This window comes from Bos indicus x Bos taurus, chromosome X (genome assembly GCF_003369695.1).
Source record: "Bos indicus x Bos taurus breed Angus x Brahman F1 hybrid chromosome X, Bos_hybrid_MaternalHap_v2.0, whole genome shotgun sequence".
NCBI classification, from domain to species: Eukaryota; Metazoa; Chordata; class Mammalia; order Artiodactyla; family Bovidae; genus Bos; species Bos indicus x Bos taurus.
In genome coordinates, this window is record NC_040105.1 from 97,973,100 (window position 1) to 97,988,205 (window position 15,106).

Below are 15,106 nucleotides of genomic sequence, written 5' to 3' on the forward strand. Positions count from 1 at the left end.
AGAATGGACTGGTTGGATCTCCTTGCAGTCCAAGGGACTCTCAGCATACTATTTAAAAATGCATCAAAAGTGAGGTTTTTGGATTGCAAGATAGCAGAAGAGTAGGTGGATGTGGAATCCATTTCTATCCATGGATAAATCCGGAATACACCTTCAGACACAGAAGTGCATGCAGAATACCAGCTGAGAACGGACAGGAGCACCTGACCAGTGGAAAAGAATATATAGACCCATGCAAAACTCTGTAGGATGAAGGAACTAGCGGGGAAAACGGGAGTGTTAGTAGGATTGGACCTGCCCTTAGCGGGTGGGGGAACTGAAGTAGCAGTCTGATCCCCACATCAGGCAATTGTCTGAGTCAAAGCAGAAACATTTAAGGCTGAGAGGGAAACAGCTGATCTGTGGAGCCTAAATAGAATGAGAATCAGACAGTCCTTCCACAGCCATACATACCCTAGACAGCACAGTGGCTGGGAACTGGAGTTTAGGGATTGTGGAGCAATCCCAGGGTGAAGGCTGCTGTTGACTACAGACAGACGGATCAAGGGGATGTGAGGGAGGAGATCACAGTGGGAAATGCCTGTGAGGAAAGCTGGGCAGCCATGGAAGCAAGGCAATACTGCTGAGTCATACGTATGTGGTGGAGCCATCACCATAGCCTTTCTCTCCCCACATATCAGCATTGGCAACTGAACAATAGAAAGGCTGGCCCATTAAATGCCTGATGCACTGAACTACAGAGTAGGACCCCACCCAGGGTGCCCCTTTAAGTGCCTGACGTGCAGATCTACAGAGTAGAACCCCAGGCAGGGGGTCCCTCTATGTGCCTGATGTGCCAAACAACAGAGGACCCAAGGCAAGGAAGCCGTCTAAGTGCCTGAATGGGCGGAGCTATGGAGAAAGACTGGCCAAAGAGGCCTTCTGATCACCAGCTACAAGAGGCTCAAAAAAAGACTCTAATAGGGCCATAACTCCTGCCGTGTAGGCAGTGCATGGCCCTGCATACTTGGTGCCATGAGGGTCCCTATAAACCAAACAGCTGTGCTACCTTCACGCTCAACTCTCACTGGGGCAGAGCTGCCACAGGCAAAAAAAAAAAAAAAATTGCACCTATGCACATAGGGTCGCTTTGGTAGTGTCTGACTCATTGCTACCCTATGGACTGTGGCCTCCCAGGCTTCAGGGAGGGGGATTCTCCAGGCAAGAATACTGGAGCATATTGGCCAAAACTGGACGCCATACCCTTCTAGAGCACTATATTTCCTGCTGCCCTAGCCGCCAACTCTCCTGAGTACCTAGTGCTGCTAGAACCCCTGAAACTCAAGCAGCTGCACTACCTCTACACCTGGCCTTCACTGGGGAAAACCCAAGTCCTCCAGGGCAGCCTCAGGAGTAAACCCCAGTGGACAACCCATGTGCAGAGGTGAAAATAAAACCACAATTGAGACCCAGGGGCAGTGTGACTAAGGAAGAAGACCCAAAACACCCCACCAGCTGTGCAAGGTGCAGATTAAATCCACAGGACCAACTAGGCAGACTCTGTGTCTATGGAATATATAAAAGGTCAGTGAGAGCTCCCACAAAAGAAAAAAACACTAGCTCTGATAGCTGTGGACATTGGAAGCAAGAACACAGAAGAGTAGGACCAGGTTAGAATCTGAGCTGCCCCCAGAGCAGGTCCACAGATCAGCACAGTGTTAGAAGGCATCCTAAGGAGGTGAGTTGGACTGCCTCCCAGCAAAGGAAAGGACTCTGACAGCAGTAACTCAAGAAAAACATTTATTATTCTTATGTTTTGACTTGTTCTGTAGATTCTTTTTTTTTTTTTCTTTTTTCTCCATCCTCTGTTGTAGTTGTCAATTTTATTGGAACGATGAAATCTAACTAAACTTTTGAGGTTTTGTTTTCTTTTTTTTTCTCGGTCATATTCATATTTTTTATTGTTATAAAACTCTGCCTCTATATTTGGCTTTTTGCAGTTCTGGGAGTTTTTTTGTTTTGTTTTGTTTTTTCTATTTTTTTAAATTTTAATCTTTTAAACCTATTATTATTTTTTCTACATTTATTCCTTTGTTTGCTTTTCCTATTGTTCATATATATATATATATATATATATATATATATATATATCTTCTCTATCTACCTCTATTTAGCTTTGCATATCTATTATTTATTTATTTTCTTACTTTTTTTTAGTCTCAACATATTTGTTAGTCTTATTTTCATTGCTTTATACCCCAATTGGCACCTTGCTTTGGTTTTGTTTTCCAGTTTGTGCTTCAGTTAGTTTTTTCCTGGTAGATATAACTTTTGGTTCCCTTTGCTTGCCAGGTCAATCTATTGCATTATATTTTTGTTGGACTGTTTTGATTTTGCTTATGTGCATATACGTTCAGTCAGACTTTTTATTGTTATAAACCTCTGCCTCTATGTTGGGCCTTTGCAGTTCTGTGGTGTTTTCCTTTTTTTTCCTCTTCTCTTTCTTTTTCTGTTATCTTTTAAAATCTATTTTATAATTTTAATTTATTTAAACCTATTATATTTTTCTCGGAGAAGGCAATGGCACCCCACTCCAGTACTCCTGCCTGGAAAATCCCATGGATGGAGGAGCCTGGAAGGCTGCAGTCCATGGAGTCGCTGAGGGTCGGACACGACTGAGGGACTTCACTTTCACTTTTCACTTTCATGCATTGGAGAAGGAAATGGCAACCCACTCCAGTGTTCTTGCCTGGAGAATCTCAGGGACGGGGGAGCCTGGTGGGCTGCCATCTATGGGGTCACACAGAGTCAGACACGACTGAAGTGACTTAGCAGTAGCAGTAGCATTATATTTTTCTACATTTAGTCCTTTGTTTGCTTTCCTACTGTCCTTTTCCCCTTGCAGTTAATCTTCAATGTATATAAATTTTCTTCATCTACCTTTATTTAACTTTGTATAGCTATTCTTTCTTTTTTTACTTTCTTTCCTTTCCTCTTAATATATTTGTTAATTTTGTTTTCATTGCTTTATTCCCCAATTGACACCTTGGTTTAGTTTTCTTTTCCAGTTTGTGTTTTAGTTTTGTTCTTAACTGGTAAATATAATTTTTTATTTCCTTTGTTTGCTGGGTCAATCTATTGTACTTTATTTTTGTTGGACGGTTTTGACTTTGCTCCTCAGTGTGTATATATATATGTGTGTGTGTGTGTGTGTGTGTATTCCATTATTTTAATTATTATTTGCCTGATTTTGTAACTTCCATTTATCTGGGTCTCATCTTTGGTTTACTTCCCTGGTGGCTTAGATGGTAGAACATCTGACTACAATGTGGGAGACTTGGGTTTGATTCCTGGGTCGGGAAGATCCTCTGGAGAAGGAAATGGCACCCCACTCCAGTACTCTTGCCTGGAAAATCCCATGGATGGAGGATTGTGGTAGGTTATAGTCCATGGGGTCGCAAAACGTCAGACACAACTGAATGACTTCATCTCACTTCAACTTTTTTCCAAAAATATCTCATTTTTGAACATTTACTTTAATCTCACTTAATTCCATAACAAACCACTTGTGGAATCTTTGTTCCTGACCAGAGATCAAGCCCTGAGCCTTTGGAGTGGGACCACTGACTCCAAGACCCTAGACTACCAGAGAACTAACCCCAGGGCATACCAAATAGTGAGAACTCACACAAAGGAAACCACTGTAATACAAGACCCAGCGTCACACAACCACAAGTAGCACCCTGTGCAGGACACCTCATCTAAACAACAAACAAAAGAAAAATACAGACCCAATCATCATCATGCAGGATTACCACCTCACTCAGCCTTGGCCATCAGAGGAAAAGCAAACAAACAAAAATTCACCACAAATCTCATCCTATAAGAAACTTAAACAAACCACTAGACCAACCTTAGAGACCAGAAACAAAGAGGAAAAAAAAATTCAACCTTTTAGCCTGGGAATAGGAGAACTCAAACACAATAAGTTTTTAAAAAAAGAAAAAGAATTCAGAATAATGATAATAAAAATGATTAAAAAAAAAACCTTGAAAGCAAAATGGAGAAAATGCAAAAATGAATTAACAAAGACCTAGAAGAATTAAAGAATAAACATACAGAAACAAAAAATACAATTACTGTGATTAAAAATACTTTAGAAGGAATCAATAGTAGAATATCTGAAGCAGAAGAACGAATCAGTGAGCTGGAAGATAAAATGGTGGAAATAACTTCTGAACAGCAGAATAAAGTAAAAAGAATGAAAAGAACCAGGGATAGTCTCAGAGCCCTCTGGGACAATACCAAACACACCAACATTTGAATAATAGAGGTCCCAGAAGAAGAAGAGAAAAATAAAAGGTATGAGAAAACTTTTGAAGAGATATAGTTGAAAATCTCCCCAACATGGAAAATGAAATAGTCAATCAAGGCCAAGAGGTACAAAGAGTCCCATACAGGATAAACCCAAGGAGAAACATGCCAAGACACATACTAATCAAACTAACAAAGACTAAACACAAAGAAAGAATATTAAAAGCAGCAAGGGAGAAGCAACATATAATGCTTAATAGCTGATATTTCAGCAGAAACTCTGCAGGCCAGAAGGGAATGACAGGATATATTTAAAGTACAGAAAGGGAAAAATCTACAACCAAGAGTACTGTACCCAGCAAGGATCTCATTCAAAATTGATGGAGAAATCAAAAGCTTTTTAGACAAGCAAAAGTTAAGAGAATTCAGTACCACCAAACCAGCTTTACAAAAAATGTTAAATTGATTTATATAGTCAAGAAACATAAGAGAAGAAAAAAGATCTACAAAATCAACCCCAAACAATTAATAAAATGGCAATAGGAACATATATATCAATAATTACTTTAAATGTAAGTGGATTAAATGCTCCAACCAAAAGACAGACTGGCTGAATGGATATAAAAACATGCCCCTTATATATGCTGTCTACAAGAAACACACTTTAGAGCTCAAGACACATATAGACTGAAAATGAGAGGATGGAAAAATATATTCCATGTAAATGGGAAGCAAAAGAAACCTGGAGTAGCAATCCTCATATCAGACAAAATAGACCTTAAAATAAAGAAGATTACAAGAGATAAGGAAGGACACTACATAATGATCAAGGGATCAATCCAAGAGGAAGACATAACAATTGTAAATAGCTATACACCCAATACATAAGACAAACACTAACAGACATAAAAGGAGAAATTGACAGTAACATAATAATAGTAGGAGACTTTAACACCCCACTCACACCAATGGACTGATCATCAAAACATAAAATTAATAAGGAAACACAAGTCTTAAATGATACATTAGATGAGATGTATCTCACTGATATCTTCAGGACATTCTTTCCAAATGCAGAAGAATACACCATCTCAAGTGCACATGGAACATTCTCCAGGATAGACCACATCTTGGGTCACAAATCAAACCTCAGTAAATTTAAGAAAATTGAAATTGCATCAAGCATCTTCTCTGACCACTATGCTATGAGACTAGATATCAATTATAAGAAAAAAACTATAAGAAACACAAACATATGGAGATTAAACAACATGTTTCTCAATAACCAACATGTTACTGAAGAAATCAAACAGGAAATCAAACATTTCTAGAAACAAATGACAATGAAAACATGACAACTGAAAACCTATGGGATGCAGCAAAAGCATTCCTAAGAAGGTTTATACCAATACAATCCTACCTCAAGAAAGAAGAAAAACGTAAAATAGACAGCCTAACTTTACACCTAAAACAACCGGAAAAAGAAGATCAAAAAACCCCAAAATTAGTAGAAGCAAAGAAATCTAAAGATCTGAGCTGAAATAAATGAAAAAGAAATGAAAGAAACAATTGTAAAGATTAATAAAACTAAAAGCTGGTTCTTTGAGAAGATAAACAAAATTGACAAGCCTTTAGCCAGACTCATCAAGAAAAATAGAGAGAAGAATCAAATCAACAAAATTAGCAATGAAAAAGGAGAGGTTACAACAACAATGCAGAAATACAAAGGATGATAAAAGACTATTATGAACAACTGTATGACAAGAAAATGGATAACCTGAAAGAAATGGACAGATTCTTAGAAAAGTTCAATCTTCCAAGACTGAACCAGGAAGAAATAAATTATGAACAACCCAATCAAAAGCACTGAAATTGAAGCTGTGATCAAAAATCTCCCAAAAAAACAAAAGCCCAGGACCACATTACTTAAGAAGATAATTCTATCAAACATTTAGAGAAGAGCTAATGCCTATCCTTCTAAAACTCCTTCAAGAAAATTGCAGAGGAAGGAACACTTCCAAACTCATTCTACAATGCCACCTTCACCCTGTTGCCAAAACCAGACCAAGACAACACACACAAAAAAGAAAACTACAACTGAGTATCACTGATGAACATAGATGCAGAAATCCTCAACAAAATTTTAGCAAACAGAATTCAGCAACACATCAAAAAGCTCATACACCGTGATCAAGTTGGGTTTATTCCAGGAAAGCAAGGATTCTTCAATATATACAAATCAATCAATGTGATACACCATATTAACAAATTGAAAGATAAAAACCATATGATCATCTCAATAGATGCAGAAAAAGCCTTTGAAAAAAATTCAGCACCCATTTATGATTAAACCTTGTCAAAAAATGGGCATAGAAGGAATCTACCTCAACATAGTAAAGGCCATATACGATAAGCCTACAGCAAACATTATTCTCAACGGTGAAAAACAGAAAGCATTCCCCCTAGGATCAGGAACAAGACAAGGGTGCCCACTATCACCACTATTATTCAACATAGTTCTAGAAGTCCTAGCTACAGCAATCAGAGAAGAAGAACAAATGAAAGGAATCCAGATCAGAAAAGAAGAAGCAAAGTTCTCACTGTTTGTAGATGACATGATACTGTGCATAGAAAGCCATAAAGATAGTATCAGAAAATTTAGCAAAATTGCAGGATACAAAATCAATACACAAAAATCACTTGCATTTCTATATACTAACAATGAAAAATTAGAAAGAGAAATTAAGGAACCAATCCCATTCACTATCACAACAAAAAGAATTAAATATCTAGGAATAAATTTACCTAAAGAGACAAAAAAAAAAAAAACTGTACACAGAAAATTATAAGACACTCACGAAAGAAATCAAAGACAACATAAACTGATTGGGAGATATTCCATGTTCCTGGGTAAGAAGAATCAATATTGTGAAAATGACTATACTACCAAATGCAATCTACAGATTCAATGCAATCCCTATAAAATTGCCAATGGCATTTTTCACAGAACAAAAAAATCCACAATTCATATGGAAACACTAAAGACTCCAAATAGCCAAAGCAGTCTCTTTTTTTTTAATATAAATTTATTTATTTTAATTGGAGGCTAATTACTTTACAATATTGTAGTGGTTTTGCCATACATTGACATGAATCCGCCTGGAGGAATCAAGCTTCCTGACTTCAGATTATACTACAAAGCTACAGTCATCAGGACAGCATGGTACTGGCACAAAAACAGAAATATTGACAAATTGAACAAGATAGAAAGCCCAGAAATAAACCCATGCATCTATGGGTATCTAATTTTTGACAAAGGAGGCAAGAATATATAATGGGGCAAAGACAGCCTCTTCAATAAATGGTGCTGGGAAAACTGGATAGCTACATGTAAAAGAATGAAATTAGAACATTTCCTAACACTGTACACAAAGATAAACTCAAAATGGACTAAAGACCTAAATGTAAGACCAGAAGCTGTAAAACTCTTAGAGGAAAACATAGGCAGAACACTCAACATAAATCAAAGCAAGATCCTCTATGATCCACCTCCTAGAGTATCAGAAATAAAAACAAAAGTAAACAAATAGGACTGATTAAACTTAAAGGCTTTTGCACAGCAAAGGAAACTATAAGCAAGGTGAAAAGACAACCCTTGGAATGGGAGTAAGTAATAGCAAATGAAACAACTGACAAAGGATTAATTTCCAAAATATACAAGCAGCTCATAAAAATCAATAATAGGAAAACAGACAACCCAATCCAAACCTGGGGAAAAGACCTAAACAGACATTTCTCCAAAGAAGACATATAGATGGCTAACAAACAGATGAAAAGATGCTCAACATTGTGCATTATTAGAGACATTCAAATCAAAACCACAATGAGATATCATCTCACATCAGTCAGAATGCTGCTGCTGCTGCTGCTGCTGCTGCTGCTAAGTCGCTTCAGTCATGTCTGACTCTGTGCGATGCCATAGACAGCAGCCCACCAGGCTCCCCGTCCCTGGGATTCTCCAGGCAAGAGCACTGGAGTGGGTTGCCACTTCCTTCTCCAATGCATGAAAGTGAAAAGTGAAGTCGCTCAGTCATGTCCAACTCTTAGCAACCCCATGGACTGCAGCCTAACAGGCTCCTCCATCCATGGGATTTTCCAGGCAAGAGTACTGGAGTGGGGTGCCATTGCCTTCTCCTCAGTCAGAATAGCCATCATCAAAAAGTCTACAAACAGTAAATGCTGGAGAGGGTGTAAAGAAAAAGGAACACTCTTGCACTGTTGGTGGGATGTAAATACAGCCACTATGGAAGATGGTATGGAGATTCCTTAAAAAACTAGGAATAAAACCACCATATGACCTAGCAATCCCACTCCTAGGCATATACCCTGAGGAAACCAAAATTGAAAAAGACACATGTATCCCATTGTTCATTGCGGTACTGTTTACAATAGCTAGCATATGGGAGCAACCTAGATGCCCATCAACAGATGAATGGATAAAGAAGTTGTGGAACATATACACAATGGAATAGTACTCAGCCACAAAAAGGAACTCATTTGAGTCAGTTCTGATGAGGTAGATGCAGAGTGAAGTGAGTCAGAAAGAGAGATAAATATCGTATTGCAATGCACATATACAGAATCTAGAAAAATGGTTCTGAAGAATTTATCTACAGGACAGCAATGGAGAAACAGACATAGAAAATAGACTTATGGACATGGGGAGAAGGGAGGAGAGGACGAGATGTATGGAAAGAGTAACATGGAAACTTACATTACCATATGTAAAATAGATATCCAACAGAAATTTGCTCTATGGCTCAGGAAACTCAAACAGGGACTCTGAATCAACCTAAATAGGTGGGATGGAGAGGGAGATGGGAGGGAGTTTCAGAAGGGAGGGGATATATGTATAACTGTGGCTGATTCATGTTGAGGTTTGACAGAAAACAATAAAATTCTGTAAAGCAATTGTCTTTCAATAAAAATAAATTAAAAAAAAAAGAACTAATAAAAACAGAGAGAGAAGTCAGGCTTTACAATGATATGTCCAGTTCTAACTGTTGCTTCCTGACCAGCATACCCTAAATATGATCTGGGTGATTTGAGGACAAAAACAAAAAACTATGGAAACAACTGCCTTTCATGCCTTTTTCCTGTTCTTCCCTGTGTGTATCTCCTGTATTTTGAGAGGAAGGCAAAATAAAGAAATTGTCCCCTGATTTAGTTACCATATCTGTCATGTCTTCAAAAAACATGAAGGTAGAACTTTGAAAATTAACTAGAAAATATATATATATCTGTGTTTTTCAAATGGATGCACTTGGGTTATATTCTTTTGCTCAACTGTATCTGATCGACTATTGAGACACTTCAGATAAAGAAAAAAATGTGGGATTTGCAAAACACAATACCTAAGGTAAATTAAATGATGCCACCTCATTATAAAGGACTCAATATTCATTCAATAAAAATATGCATTAAACCATTTTCTACATACATGGTGTTTGATTGGCACTTGAGAATATGACAGTAAAGAAGAAGCAAATGGTACTGGCTTTCTTGGAACTTATACTCTTGTGGAAAACACAGTTAAAACTACTACCAAAATTAACCATTTAATTATATTTTTGACCAGTACTCTAGAGGTGGTTAGAGAGTACACCACAGAGGCATCTGCCCTATACTGGAATCTGAGAAGATAAGAGAGAGAGAGAATTTCAAGCAAAGAGAAGGACATCAGGAAGGTCCTGAGAAAGGGAGGAACAGAGTACAATTCAGAGTGGATGAAAAGTGGTGTGAAACGGGCACATAAGGGCCATATGAAGGGTTTTAATCTCCGTCCTATGAGCAATGGGAAGTGATTACACTTTACTAAGAAAGAGAATGGCAGAATCCAAGGGCATTTTTTTAAAATTATTCTTAGAAAGAGATAATCAGAGAAGGCAATGGCACCCCACTCTAGTACTCTTGCCTGGAAAATCCCATGGATGGAGGAGCTGGTAGGCTGCAGACCATGGGGTCCCTAAGAGTTGGACACGACTGAGTGACTTCACTTTCATTTTTCACTTTCACACATTGGAGAAGGAAATGGCAACCCACTACATTGTTCTTGCCTGGAGAATCCCAGGGATGGGGGAGCCTAATGGGCTTCCGTCTATGGGGTCGCACAGAGTCAGACACGACTGTAGTGACTTAGCAGCAGAAAGAGATAATAAAGTTAGATGAGAATTTCCACAGTTTAGGTGAGGAATCATGGTCGCTAACACCAAGGTTGTGGCAGTGAGAATGAAGAAAGCAGACATACTAAGATTTGAAAGATGTTTTAGGTGTGAAAATCAATAGGACTCTTTTTTTGATTAAACTTTTTACAGTATTAGTATTTTAAGATAATTGTATACTCACATGTAACTGTAAGAAGTAATACAGAAAAATTCCAATTTTCCTGAGGTAACATGTGGCAGAACTGTAATACAAAATCACCACTAAGATATTGATGTTGGTATAATCAAGATACAGTACATTTTCATCAGTGCAAGGATCCTTCATGTGACCCTTTTATATAGCCCCATTTACTCCCATCATTCCTTCCCACCTCCACCTCTCCTTATTCCCTGGCAACCATTAATCTATCACTCTTTGTATAATATTTCAGCAGGACTTTTATGACTAATTAGTTATGGAATATGAGAGAAAAGAGAGGAGTCAAGGGTGACTTCCAGGTTTCTTGCTTGCATAATTGAATATATAAAGTGCTGAAGTCGGACAAAGTCTGAGGAAGGTGATGACTTGTTCAGTTTTATTCATACTGAATTTGAGTGGTTTGTTAAATATACAAATGGAAATGCTGAAGAAAATTGTAAATATGAGTCTGACCTTTACTGTGACTTTTCACAGCAACCTGTGTTAAAACAGATATAATTTCCAATTAAATTATGCAAGTAAATGGTTTTGTTCCCATTTTACAAGTATTATGTCACTGTTTGTTTCCAGTCAATTGTTTTTCACCTTTTTTTACCAATACTTCTACAAGAATATGCTCACAACATTTTGGGTAAACCAAAAATTTTTAATTAATGTCATATAAGAAACAATCACCTGAAAATTAACAGGCTAAAAATGAAAGAACTGGATAACAAATGTTTCCATATCTCCTTAGCTACTGCTGACTTGCTAATAATTTTTTTTTTTCCTTTCTGGTTTGTCTCTTCATCAGCTGTTTGAATAAAAAATGTTGAAATGGCCACAAATTCTAAAAATATCTTTGTCCACCATCAAATTACTTGAACTTTCATATCCGATGAAGACAATGGATTAAGAGGGCTTAAAAAATATCCCATCAAGGATGCATATGTTTGAAACTAATGAAGAACTGGCCTCATTATCAGCAACTTGAAATAAAAGCCACTGTTGAACAAAACAAATTTTATAGATGTTGACTAGAATACATAGCTTTTCCCATGTATTTTCAAAGGCAAATGTGTTAATTCTTTCCTGTGCCTAAAATAGGATGCATAACCCATCTCTGAATGCCAGCGGTACTACTGCAAACACACACAGACTGTGGGGGAGTCACATGGATCACATTTTGCACAAAGCATTAGCAAACTGTGACACAGAAAGGCAGGAATGTGCCTGCTGGGTGTTCACTTTACTTGATCCTACACTTCGCAAAATGTTTTTCTAACACTTAATTCTTTGATTGTTGATGCGTCATCCACCAGGCCTTCAAAATATGATTTGCAGTTAAAATGAAGAAGATACATTTTCAGAAAAATGAACACTTGGTGTTACGTTTTTCCATTTCCAAGAATGAGCACTAAGACAAGCTGGAGAGAGTAGGGGCAGAGGGTTGCAGAGATTCTAGAATATGCATTTAGTAGGGGAGGTAAAACCAAGTTTGGTTTCCCAAATTGTTCTTGGTTCTAACTACAATTTTCATGTTCATGTGAAAAGTGAACATTGACTAGAAAAATCTTAATGTTAAAATGCTTGAATGGAATATAAATTTTGTCCACATAACTTTAAATGACTGACCTTTTCAGTTATTGCTGTTCTTCCTTGGGATCATTCTTTTACACACTCTGTTAGAAAGTCCGTTCAGTATATATTTTTCTAATAAGAAAAAAAAAAAAGAATAGGTCAATATTATTATGAAGATGTCATATTATTTTTATCTGCCTATAAAAATTCAGAGAAACAAAGAGGAAGAAACAAAGGGACACAGAGACTATCACTGACTTTGGTTTCCCACAATCGTCAATAAATTTGAGGAAGATAGAAGGTTAGGTTACTGGAGGTGAGGGGTAAGGGGAAGGGTTATTGGATGAAGGTGGTCAAAAGGTACAAACTTCTAGTTGTAAGATAAATAAGTACGAGGGATGTAGTGTGCAACATGGTTAATAGAATTAACATTGCTGTATGCTACATTTTAAAGTTGTTAAGAGAGTAATCCTAAGAGTTCTTATCACAAGGAAACAATCTTTTTTCTTTGTCTTTTAGTCTTTATCTATATGCAATGATGCATGTTCACTAAGCCAACTGTTAAAGTCATTTCATCATGTGTGTAAGTCAAATCGTTTTGCTCTATACCTTAAACTTGTAGAGTGCTATATATCAGTTATATCTCAATAAAATTGACAGGAAAAATACATGCATATACATATACATCGGAGAAGGCAGTGGCAACCCACTCTAGTACTCTTGCCTGGAAAATCCCATGGATGGAGGAGCCTGGTAGGCTGCAGTCCATGGGGTCTCTAAGAGTCAGACACGACTGAATGACTTCACTTTCACTTTCATGCGTTGGAGAAGGAAATGGCAACCCACTCCAGTGTTCTTGCCTGGAGAATCCTAGGGATGGGGGAGCCTGGTGGGCTGCCATCTACGGGGTCGCACAGAGTTGGACATGACTGAAGCGACTTAGCAGCAGCAGCAATCAGAAATACTGTAGCCAGGGAGTGCCAGTAATAATATGCTGTTAAAGGTTTATCCTGTGATGCATGAACAAGGGTGTGTCTCCAAGGAAAATAAGACTTATGTATCTTTCTAAAGCATGAAATATCTCTGTCTAATGTAATCACTGTTGTTCCATGCATTTGTATATTTTTATTTTAAATGTAGTACAGATTTATTTTAGTAAATAATCATAGAAACTTCTATAATCCCACCAGTGATAACCAGTTACCATTTTGCGGTGTCCACTTGCAGAATTTTTCTGTTCAAAAATAAATTAACTGCAGAAGTCTTCAAATGGGGTCATATGTAATTTTGTTTTCTAACTTGTTTTTTCACTCAGTGTTAGGCAGGTTTTTGTGTACTAATATGTGCACTTTGACAATATTCTTTGAATTGGCTGTATAGTATTCCACTGAATGAATGTGCATCATTTATTCAAACACTCTAGATTTAGCTGTTTAAATGGTTTCCAATTTTTATTATAACAAAAGCCCTGAGAAACACTCCAGGATGTAAATCTTTGTGCATGTTCTTAATATCACCTCAGGAGAAATTAGTAGAAGTGGAGTTCTGGATCAAAGGAGATAAGTGTGCCTCTAATTTTTTATTTTCTTAACAAATGCCATAATATTAGCCATACCAAGTTTGCACAGATTTTCCACAAAAGTGAAATCAGTAACACACTCCTTAAGATTTCACTTGCAGAAAGTAGTGTAACTTCAGAGTTATGTGCATGTAGCATTTTCAGTTTAATATAGTGTGGCTTCTTGTTGCTCTGATCTTGTTTTTGGTAGTGGTTTCCACTTTGTATGCATACATATATTTAATTTACAGTTTACTGGTATCAATGAATTTAAGATGACCAATAGACACCAAAACTACTTCATTTCTTTTGGTGAATTTCATAGTAAAACACTAAATGGTCTTATCTTAATGTGCTCATTAATCTGCTATAATAAAATCTATTCCTTCCTTGATAGATATTCTGAATATTCTTTGTACTGGATCATATTTAATCTCAAGAGTAAAAACAAAAATCAACCCCTCAAAACCATACTCACAGCTTTGTTGACTTACACAATCAACAGTGAAATGATTAGTATCCAGCACCACTACCATCCTGCCTCACTGAAGGAAGAAACATGATCTGAAAATGCATTAAAATCCCCAAAGTATTTTTTTAAACAACCTCAATCATTCAACAACCAAGTTTTTCCTGTCTCAATAAAATGATATTTACATTCTTCCATTTGCTCAGGGCAAAAACACTATCATCTTCCTTGATTCATTCTCCTTCTATCAAACACCATATCCAATCCATCAAGGAATCCCATTGGCTATACCTTCAAAAGATACCCTCAATCTGACCAGTTCAAAAAACCTCTGGTGTTACCACTCAATTCCAAGCCATCATCATCTGTGTTTTGGATTATTGCAGTAGTCTCTTCAATGGTCTTCCAGCTTTGGCCTTTTTACCCCTCTAGTTTATTTTTCACACAGCATCTCAAGAGATTCTGTTCAAATATATGTCAGATCAAGTCACTCTACTCCTCAAAACTTTCCAGTGGCATCTCACCTCGCTTGGACTCAAAGCCAAAATCCTTACAATGGACAACAGGGCCCTGCAGAATATATCATCCCCTCACCCTTCGGTATCCTCTGAACCCCTTTCCTGTTGCTCTCCCCTTTCCTCAGCTCACTTTGATGGGTCTCCATTCTATTTGTCTAAAAAGCAGCAGACAGAGAGAACTTGTACTTTTTTTGTTTCCTCTTTTGGCCATGCCAGGCAGCATGCAGAAAGTTTCCCCACCAGAGATCTAACCCTGTGCCCCCTGCAGGGGAAGCGAGGAGTCTT